We start from the raw sequence: 11827 nt of genomic DNA, 5'->3' as shown, positions 1-11827 counted from the left end.
TCCTAACTCAATTTAGAGCTAAACATGACCTAAAAATCTAATTAGCAACCCAAAAACATAATTAAATAAATTAATCATATTTTTAATTAATTTATCCCTTAATTAGTCAATTTTTCTAGATTTGAAGTTTTTAGATGTTACATAGGCCAAGTTTGCGGCTGAACTAGTATAAATCTTGTGTGTTTTCATTTTCTACCTTCACACTTCAATTCTTCACTTTTTCAAGTTTTCAAAAGTTTTTAACTGTCACCCAATTCACCCCCTTCTTGAGTGCCAGCCTATCCTAACATTTGAAACTCTTCTCTAATCAGTAAATACAATAGGCACATGATCTCGAGTTATAGCTTTAATATAACTAACTAATTTTTCTTTATTTGGTTTTATTAGTTGACCCCTGATATTCCAACCAATTTGTAGCTTTATTCCCATGCTTCTATTGCTGATCAATTTAGCCATTATAGTTCTACCACAATGAACATCTTGAAACATTTCTCCTTTACTACTTGAGGATCATCATCGTTTAAATTGGTGTATGGCTCATCGTCACTATTAGAACTTATTGTCCTTCAAGTTAAAATCAACATATCAATACATACATAATAAAAAATAAAGTAAATTAATTTAAAAAAATTAAAAAAGAAAAATAAAATTACTTTTTCATTTTTTTTCTTTGTTTGACTTAAACTTGACAGGTCAACACATATCCCATCTCTATAATCATCTCTCATGTACAAGTGCTCCTCTTTAGTTAAATCATTATCAAAAGATTGTAATGTCCCATAAAAAGGATCATCTTAAATATTCATATCTTCATTACCATGAGCTTCATTATCATGATCATGTTTTTTGTTTGATAAAAGTACAATAGACCAATTCTTTTTTGCAGGATTAGAAACAAAAGAAACTTGTTGAGCTTGTTAAGCTAAAATAAAAGGGTCATCTTTATATCCAACTTTAGAGAGATTTACTTGAATAAATATGAAATCATCAATTTGGAATCCACTATAATTGCTAACCCACCTACTTCCAAAGACTAGCATCCTAAACATAAAGTAATCTAACTCCCATATACGTTCAATGATACCAAAGTATGACATTTCTGCATAGACATGGTTGGTTTCTTTTAAACTGGATACATGTAGACCACCAGCAATAAGCATTACTCTACTATTCTGCATTGTGCTTTAATCATCTTGTTCTTTGGTATACAAAGTGTGACCATTGATTACATAACCAATGTAAAATACAACTTGTAAACTCAGTCCCTTAGCCAGCCATCTCAATTTTTCAAAAACATTATCGAGATTTTTCTCTAACTTCTCAAGAATGTGACTTCTAATAATCATCAATTATGTTCTTTTTTTATAAAATTCTCATTTCTAACACCAAACATATCTCTAAGAATATCCTTGTGTTCTTCCATAAATGGCTTCACTTCTTAGTGTTGTGCATAACATATAGGTAAGCTTGTTCACATTTGACTATTGAGATGCTAACAACTTTATTTTCAATTATTCCTTTCCCTGATCTTCAACCCAGTACCATGGCGCATGGTGCATTATGCGTTCACCACGGTGCATGGTCAGATTTTTGTAGTAATAAGTTGCGAATCTGATGTGAAACAGAAGAGAAAAACAAAAAAGAACGAGAGAGTGGTGAAAAGTTGAGCTAGGGTTTGAAGAAATTGATTGTTGGGAGTAATTTAGAGCTTATAAATACCAAAGGTAAGCTTCCTAGCTTAAATCTTCCTCTTTTCTTCCATTTTCTTAATGGTAGAGGTTAGGATTTGTTCTCTAATGGTGATTTTCAGTCCATAAATGTTATGGGTTTGAACCCATTAACTTAAATAGAGTTAATAGGGGTAGATTGAGCTAAGTAAACTTGATAATTATGATTTTATGATGATTGGTGGTTGGAGGACATTAAATGTCTAAAATTCCATAAGTTTGATGGTTAGGAATGATGTGGCTTTATTAATGCCCATTTAAGAGCTCAATGTTATATATAAGAGAGTTAAAGAAGCTAAGAAACCTTATGGGTACTTCTACATGAGTTTAGAGTAAAGCTTGAGTATTAAGAAATGATGAAAATGCTAGTGAAAAATAGCTCAAAATAGATATTGATGTTTTTGCATGGTAAATGCTTGTAGTGTAATTGCCTTTGGCACCATTCAAACTTCTTAGAAGCTTCAGGAGTGAATAGTTAATGGGTGAATCCTTTAACCTCTTAAAGGTTTGAGATAACTGGGAGAATTCTATCTTATACTTGTGTGTGTCTATTAGTTTATTGATTTATGAATTATCACTGAAATGTATAAACTAGAAAAGAATGCAAGTGTGGCCTAAATTGTGAAGAAATCCACTAGATCAAATTTGTGAGTTTTATGCTTTATGATGCAAAACTTTTTCTTGAGAACAATAGTGGTAGGATTTTCATATTAATATTTATTGGGAGTGCAATGATTTTTACAAATTGAGAAGCAAGGTGAGTCCTTGTTTTAGAAGGAGTTCAATGATGTTTGAAAATGATGAAGTCCAATGATTTAAGAAGTGTAAGGTACAATGATTGTGATTTAGGATTCTAATGACTTGTTGGGCTTTAAAGTTCCATGAATTGTGTTTGAGAAGTTCAATGATTATGAAATGATGAAGTCTAATAATTTTAGAAGTGTGAGGTATAATGATTGTGATTTGGAATTCAATGACTTATTAGGCTTTGAAGTTCTATGAAATGTGTTTGAGAAATCCAATAATTGTGTAATGATGAAGTTCAATGAAAATTCATCAATGTGAAGTTCTATGATTGGTATATGTGTGAATTATGGCATAAATGTGCATTGCATGATCTTGAGAGGCGAGAGTTCGCCTTAGGAAACAGAGTAGATGTTAAGTCCACATGGTAAGACCCATCTGTGTGATGGACTATCTAGATTAATTCTATCTATATTCTCCCACTTGTTCAATGAGGGACTGTCCCACTAGTTCAACGAGGGACTCAAACCTAGCTAGCTATCCATCGGTTCAATAAAGAAGCTAGTCTAGGGTGTATGACACCCTATAGTGTGAGAAATGGGGGAAACCGTGATCCATAAGTAAGTTGGGTACGCCTTGGCCAGTAATCCCCTCACAAGTATTTAGGCTAGGGTAGTCAAAGAATATAGACTATTCCATTGAGTTATAGCCCATGGTTTTGTGTTAGGGGAATAAGGAGGTGATAAGGGAGGTGTGATCATGTATATAGTGAGAAAAGGCACTTGTTGTCTATATTGAGTCCATAATGATGACACTTTGAGTTGAGTATTAATTTCTACTATTATGCTTGTCGATAACTTGCTTGATCAACTCTATCTCTATGAAAAGTGCTAAAGCAATATTTTCCAAATATTTGTTATTATGTGAGTTGAACTGTGGATGTTAAGTTTCCAAATGTCTCACATGGGTTTTGAGTATTAATATTAATCGCCACTTGCATTTAAACTAGATGACATGCATTAGTATGGGCTAGTCGGACCTTGGTTACTGAGTAGTTGTACTTACCTCATTATTTTCAATATTATAGGAAATAGCTCAAGAAGTAGAGATAGAGGAAAACAACCCGAGGCTTAGGACCACGTGTCTTCTGTAATAGGCCTCCTTATTTTTGGGTAATTTATGTGTATGACAATTTCGATTGCCAACTAGGATTTTTCTTTTTGTTACTTACTTGCATTAAGTAAAAGTAGATTGTAATGGTATTTTGGGCCCTACAGAGAGAGTTGATTGTTATGTGTTATGTTGATAGGGCCAAAATATTGATGCAAGTGAGGATAGTGCATAATATGTGATTATTTAGGAAATCTTGATGAAGATTATGGTAAACTCCCCCTTTTTATATTTTTAAGTTCAAAGGGTTGAGTAATGAAAATTTGATTCTAGAAATATTTCTTGTCTTGTGGTGGTTGGTGTTGATGATGTGAATGTGGTCATATTGTTATTAAGGGTTTATGGTCTTCAGTAATTGTTTTGGACATCTGAGTTTGGTAAAATTTTTATAATAGCATATGATTTGAAAAAGGTGTCCAATTTCTATTTTAAAAAGAATTTAAGTCTGAGACTGAAGCCATTAGTTAGGGCTCAGAAAGAGCTTTCTATAAACTCCTAGTTTGCGTCATTCAGATGTTAGATGAAGATTTAGGGCGCATTCGAAGTTGGCTCTAATGCTATTAAATTGACAATAGAATTCACTGTCAAGATCTGTGTATTTGCATAGCGACGCATGGTGTCGTGAGCCACGGTGCGTGTCATAAAGGCGAACATGCCATGGCACATGTCCAATAAGCCACGGTGCACGCCTGAAATTTTTTCAAAATTTTTTCTTTTTAAATTCTTATACAAATGCACTCACTTATGAAATGATCACTTACTTTCGCATATTTACTGTAACATCTTAAAATTTTAAGACTTAGATTTATTTTAAAAAAATAAAATAAAATAAAATAAAATATCTATAATTAAATTAAAATTATGAATAATTTGATAAAGGTCTAGATTTTAAATTTTACCATGCAGAAGTTGGGTTTTATTTTATTTTTAACTATGAAAAAAATTACCAAAGTTGACCCTGGGCTTTTGTGCTATAATAAAAAAACGTTGGGCCCTTTATTGTAATTTTTTCCAAAGTGTTAGATCAGCAATTTAAAGACCAAAACTGACGCAGAAAACGCAGAAAATGAACAAGGAAAGAAACACATGAACTGGAGAGAGGAAGAAGAGAAGAAAAAGAGAGGGAGTTAGGCTTGGATCTAGGAGGCTTGCAAGCTCGGCTACACGATAGGTAAACTCCCTACTTCAATTCTCTTCCCTTCCTCTTGATTTTCTTCAATCTTTAGAAGAGGGAATTTCTGAATTTTGATTCCAAAGGCTTTATTCTTGCAAGCTTTTGTTTCTTTGGATCCTTAGGAGGATGTTTTGAGTTTCTATATAGTGTTCTAATGTTTTGAGTGGATAATTGGATGAAAAGAGGTGTTTTGAGCACAAATCAAACTCCAAGAGGTTGGGTTTTGCTCTTCAATGATTTAAGTCTATTGATTTAGTTATAATTTTGCTATTTGAGCCCAATAAGATTTAAATTAAGGTTTGGTTTTCATTATAAGGGCTAATGGTGAAAGTTAGTGACACTAAGTAAAGGTTTTTAATTGATTAAAAATTATATAAATTAGAAATTAGCCTAGTGATGGCTAATAAATGGTTTTAGTGGTTAAGTAGTATTATGTGAATGGTTGGTTTAATATATGGACCATTAGGATGGATTATGACTCATTGACTTAAGTTGTGTGGTATGAGTTATAGTCTTCATTAATGATATTTGTCATGATAAGTGATGTGGATAACTTATATGTTGTAGGGATTGTTGGTGGAATTTGTTCGGAAGTTAAGGAACAAGCCGAGTCCTATTTTGTACAAGAGGAACCCTTTTGGTACCAAAGGGTTGAGGTAACAGGGAAATTTATATTTTTTTAGTACTTTATTTTAGCTATTTTTGAATAAATATTACTAGCTATCATGCATTACATGTTTTAAAAGATTAAATGTGCTTTATAAGGGGTTATGGGGTACTACTTTGATTATACTGTAAATATGTTTTGTAATTATTTAACAACAACGTTTTTATGGAAACAAGATTTGTTTACATGTATTGTAATCATAAGGAATAAAAGTTGCACTTAAGGAAGTGTAACTAAGTAAGGTACCTTAGATAGGCTAAGGAACCGTTTAAGGGAGATTTATAAATGTTATACTACCTTAAAGTATTGAAGTGGTCAATACTCAAAAAGGTAGACACGAATAAAAGGCATGATCTCGGTGGGAGTTCACCAATGAGAAGGTGTGGACTTTTGATATTCTATGGTACATTACCAGTACTCAGTGTTGCCTTACGTATTGTAGGCTCAGTGCACTAAAGTGGTTAATATATTGAGTATTTGACACCTCTCAGTGGGGGAGGGAATCCGACATATGAAGTGTGAGGTTGAATGCCTAGGCCAAGGTAGCCCTCACATGGAGAGTAAGTGGGCTGGATCTAGGAGGGAGTTAGCTTTGACTGCTTAGGATTCATGTCGAAGGGCATAGGCAGTTCGGTGGATTAGATTATACCTTAGATTATGTTTTGTGCCTGTGGAGGTATAAGTAGGTATAAGGTTTACCTGTGAGGTAAAGAGTGCCAGGAGGCATTCTGTTAGTCATGAAAGGCCATATCAGCCTACATCATGTATTCATGCATTTTAAATGGTTAAATTATATATTATGTTGAATTTATTATTTGTTTATTTGATTATGGCTTACTTTGTAATAATCAATGTAGATTTTTCTGTTACTGAGACTGTGGTTGTCTCATCCCTTTCTCTTCAATATTTCCAGGTTCAGGTGAAGGAACCAATAGAGGATGGGGAAAGGAGCAAAGATAGGGGTTGTTTGTGAATTGTAAAGAACTGCAACCCCTTTCTTTTGAGCAAATCTATTGTAATGTATTTAGGATTAGGGTGCCAGTAGGATATGATTATGTATATGTGCATGAGTATGTGTGGATTGTATGGCTTGTGTATGAATTTTTGTTTGTTTGTAGACTTGTGGCTAGAAAACTTGGCTATGGTGTATGGTTTTGATAGATTTATTTAGTAGACCAAGTTTCCACTACAAGCAAATATTTATTTTGGTATATATGTGATTCCACAAGCAAATGCAAAGTGGTTGCATTACAAATGCTATGCTATAGGCAAATGTACACCTTGGATAGAAAGAGTGGGTGCGTGGACCCCACAAAGATCTCTGAACTAAGTGAAAATATTTAACATGTGCATTCATATGTGTATATGATATTTAGAATAGTTTTTGGCCACTTTTGTGTGATTTGTGCATTTTAAGGATTTATGGTCCATTTTGGGAAATGACACCCGGGTGGTCAAATTTTGGTATAAAGGATTTTCTATCATTTAAATGTTCTATCAAGTCTTTTTAGTCCTATTTTATGTGTCCAAAGTATTCCCACAAGTTTGTGATTATTAGGATGAGATTTGGACAATTTTGAAAATGGTTTTTACCAAAAACCTGTACTTTTGCATCTGGGTGTCCAAATCTTAATCCGATCATTGGATTTCTTTAAAATTTGGGTCACAAGTAAAACTTTTTATAAGCTTTGTGTGGGCTTTAGAATCACGTCGATCGGACACCAAACGGAGAAATGGCGCACTTTAAAATTTGGTCTGGAGGAGTTGTCATGACAGAAAAACTGCTGTCATGATAGCAATAGTGATGATATTGCAACATGTACGAAATTCAATCCATCCGTTAGATCTTTTCAAAATTTGGTATGCTAAAAGTACTATTTAAAAGTGACATGTAAGCTTTGGAATTGCTCCGATCGGAGGTTAGATGATAAAATGGTGCACTCTGAAAGTTAGTCCGGAGATGCTGTCATGACAACTTTTAGCTGTTATGACAGCAAAAATGACCAAACTTTTAACATATCTAATTTTTAATCCGATTGTTGGATCGTTTTAAAATTTGATACACTTATAGTAACCTTTGAATGTGATGTGTGAGCTTTAAAATGTCTTTGATCGGGGATCGAATGCCAGAACGGTGCCTCTCGAAAGTTGGCCTGGAAGGGCTATCATGACAGCAATTTAATGCTATCATGATAGCATCTTTTTACCTCGTTTTTGCCTAGCTTGCTTCTATGCACTATAGGTAAAACCTATTAATTTTTTTATTTAAAAAGTTTTAAATGTTTACTTTGCAATCGTGTATCTGCTTAGTGATTTAAATGGTTTGTTTCCTAAGTTGGTTTCAAGATTAACTCCTTAACCACACTTAGTTTATTTGAATTGTGTAATTTTTTGATAACACTCGGGGCAAGTGTTACATTGTTACATTTACAAACTTTGATTTGCCTCTTTACAAGACTGGAATTGATTTTAGTTTTATAAACTTAGGGTCCCCATTTTATTAACCAATGAAAATTTTATATTTAATCATTACTATCATCTCACTTTTCTAATTACTTAAGATTTGGGTTTTAATTGCGAGATAAATGGAGGAGGATATTACACTGGCAAATTTGCAAGATCGACCACGTTATTATAAATCATCTTGAAGAATAAGCATAGATTAGTGATGGTGTATCATATTTTTTTGGCAAAATAGATCTAATACTAATTATTAAGAAATTTTGGATGAGCACATGAGAATCATGAGATTTAAGACCCTATAGCTTCAAGTCTTTTATTGATACAAGATTATTTGCATTTGAAGAGTATCCCTCTGGCACTTTAACATTATAGAGGAATTCAAGAAAAGATTTTTTTTTCTCTTTGTTCGATAAAGTGTAAGTTACTGGTGGTAGATAGGTGCAATTTCCTTTCTCCACTGGAGCCAACTCCTCTCTTATTCCCATAGAAACCAAATCCAATCTTGACTTGACACTATCCTTGGTTTTTCCTAGAAATTGGAGTAATGTCCCAATCATACTGTTACAAACATTTTTTTCAATGTGCATCACATTAAGAAAATATCTTATATGTAAGGACTTTCAATATCGTAGATAAAAAAGGTTGATTTTTCTTCCACCTACTTCTTGCAACATTTCTCACAAAGGGTTTAAAAAATGATTGTGAAGATCTTTCACTTTTTCAAACACATTCACACCTGCCATCAGCCTAGGCAATTTCTCTTCTTCAGATTCACCATTGAAAGCTTTTCTCCACTCTCTCCAATAATGTGTCAAAGGTAAGAATCTATAGTGTCCCATGTAAACATTTTTTCTACAGTGATCTAATCATATTGAATGAGTATGCTCTTCACATATAGGACATGCACCATGTCCTTTGATACTATATCCTGACAAATTGCCATAAGTAAGGAAATCATTAATTGTGCCAAACAACATGGCTTTCAAATTAAAAATTTCTTTTCTATGCCTATCATAAATCTCCACGCTGGTGTCCCACATTAATTTCAAATCCTTTATTAAAGGTGCTATATATACATCTATATTATTTCTTGATTGTTTAGGCCCAGAAATCAACATATACAACATCATAGATTTACGTTTCGTGCATAACCATGGAGGTAAGTTATACATTATTAATATTATCGACCATGTGTTGTGATTACTGCTCTGAACATTGTGTGGGTTGATTCTATTAGTTGACAATGCAAGACAAAGATTCCTTTCTTCCTTCCTAAAATTAGGGTAAACAAAATCAATTTTTTCCACTGAGGGGAATCTGCAAAATGCCTAAGTTTGCCATCTTTAATTCTTTCATTCTTGCGCCATGTCAATAGGTTGGCAATTTTTGCATTTTCATACATGTGCTTAAATCTTGGTATAATGAGAAAATACCATAGCACCTTTGCAAGACTTGATTTCTTTCCATATTGTGATGCTTCGCATTTAGGGGACTTCTCTAACAAAGCATACTCATGATAAGATAAGATGCAATCGTTAGGACATGCATGTATTTTCTCGTAGCCTAAACCAATTGAACAGAGAATTTGTTTGGCTTCATATGTCTTAGTGGGAAGTTCATTATCAACTAAAAACATATCTTTCAAAGCATTAAGCAATAGAGTAAAACTCTTATTAGTCCATTTACATGCAGCTTTCAAATTATACAATATTAAAACTGTTGATAATCTGGTGTATTTAGTGCAAGCAGGATATAGTGGTTTCTTTGAATCACTAATTAAATTTTCAAACATTTTAGGACAATCACAAAGATCATCCTCTATTACATTTAGCATTTCATCAAGACGATTAATCTCACATGCATTGCTATTAACATCATCACATGCATCTTGTCTCTCAAAAGACCTAGTGATATACACCCATTTATCGGATACATTGTTCATCTCCCTATGCCTTGTTCAGTATGTATAACTTTGATCAATTCCATAACATATTAAATAATCTAACAACTCAATTAGAATAATTCTCTTTCCATAGCAACAAGCTAAGCAAAGACACAAAATTTTGTTTGGATCATTCGCATGTTGAATTGCAAAAGTAATAAACTCTTTCACACTATCCCTATATTCTTTTGACAATTGATTAGAAAATATTCATTTTCAGTCCATACTTACTACCTATTGTAAGAAAGTGTCAGGTATTACTTGTTGGCATATTGTGTCATGCATGCATAGTCTACTAATAATTTTTTAAATTTATTGTTTATATTTTAAAGTAAAACCAATAACATAACAATTTAAAAATGAAAGTTTCCTGAGTTTACAAATTATATATGAACATACATTAATGAAATTGAACAACCAAATTATAAATGAATCTAAACAAATTATATATATATTAATTCAATAATTTAAAAAATTTCAGCAACATAACAGTTTAAAAATAAAAGTTCCTCAGGTATTAAACCCTCTATTCAACACTTGTAAATACCTAAAATAATTAATTCAACATATTCTAACTAATAACCAAATTAATAATCAATAGAAAATAAATCAACAAATGCAAACATAATTTTAACCCACAACTTACTAAAAAATAAATTAAATATTTTTTTCTGTTAACCGTAAAAACATATTTTAGGGTAGCAAACATAATACTCCAAAATTTGTCTTAAATTAACCCATAGATGATGATAAAACTAAAAAAAATAAAAAAAAATGCAAAGTGTACCAAGGGCGATGGAGAAACTACAAAGCTCAATCTGTTGGTGTTAAGGAAACAATGTTGGGATCATACACAAGTTAAAGATCATGAGGTGAAAATGGGGATAAAACTGATCAAGTATAAGTTGAAATGAGGAACCACAAATTTCAAGATTTTTAAAAGTTAAAGTTGTGGGGAATAGGGATTATATCTGAAAGTTGGGCGTTAATGGTAGGGACATTTGGGAGAAGGCAAAAATAAATATTTTTAGGGATGAGAGTTACCCGTGGAGCTGATGAGCTAGAAGAAGAGGAACCACAAGCTAAGAGCTTGAACAAGCTGAGAGCTTCAACAACACCAACGCGAGCTATTGGAAGACCACGAGTGAGCTAAGAGCAAGTTTGGACATACACTACCTACACGAGCTAGAAGAGCACCACACGAGCTGGAAGAGGAACATATGAGCTAAAAGAGGACCACAAGTTGGGTGAGCTAAAGGTAGTGTGAAGGAGCTGGGAGTTGGGTGAGCTAGAGTAGTGATACAGTAAAGACAGATGTAGTCAAGAACGTGCAAGGATAGTAAAAATTAAAGTAGCTACCTACTAGTCAAATTTTTTTTAAAACAATAAAAGACAGAAGTGGCAATTTTTGAGATCCCAATTCCATATTTGCAATGCATTGACACACAAACTTGCGTAAATAATGGATTAAAAATAAAATTTTAAATTCTAAAATAAAATTATGTATTAAAAATATAAACTAATAAAACAATATAATAAAAATACATATTTAAATATATGTAATTAGAAAATATTGTATATTATTGCTAATAATAATTATATATAGTAATTATTATTTTAGGCATACATTATTAAATACTATATATGCCTATATTTAATATATCATTTTTTTTAGGTAGAAAGGGGGTCTTTTTGGGTAGAATAAACGCCACATCTCTCCTTCAAAATAAAAAAAGTTATATATATTATTATTAATAATTAATAATTAGTTAAGAAAAAAGAGAGGTGCCATTTTATAAACCAACAAATGCCACCTCTCTCCTTAAATATAAAAAAATATTATAAATAATTTTGGTTCCTATATACTAATAGATATATGTATATTATAAAAATATTAAAAATAAATGAAGTATTAAATAAGGTTTGGTATGAGAACTAAA

Source organism: Prosopis cineraria, unplaced genomic scaffold, assembly GCF_029017545.1.
Source record: "Prosopis cineraria cultivar Desert tree isolate PC_DT_omini unplaced genomic scaffold, ASM2901754v1 PC5, whole genome shotgun sequence".
Lineage (NCBI taxonomy): Eukaryota > Viridiplantae > Streptophyta > Magnoliopsida > Fabales > Fabaceae > Prosopis > Prosopis cineraria.
Note: the sequence above shows the minus strand (reverse complement) of the source record.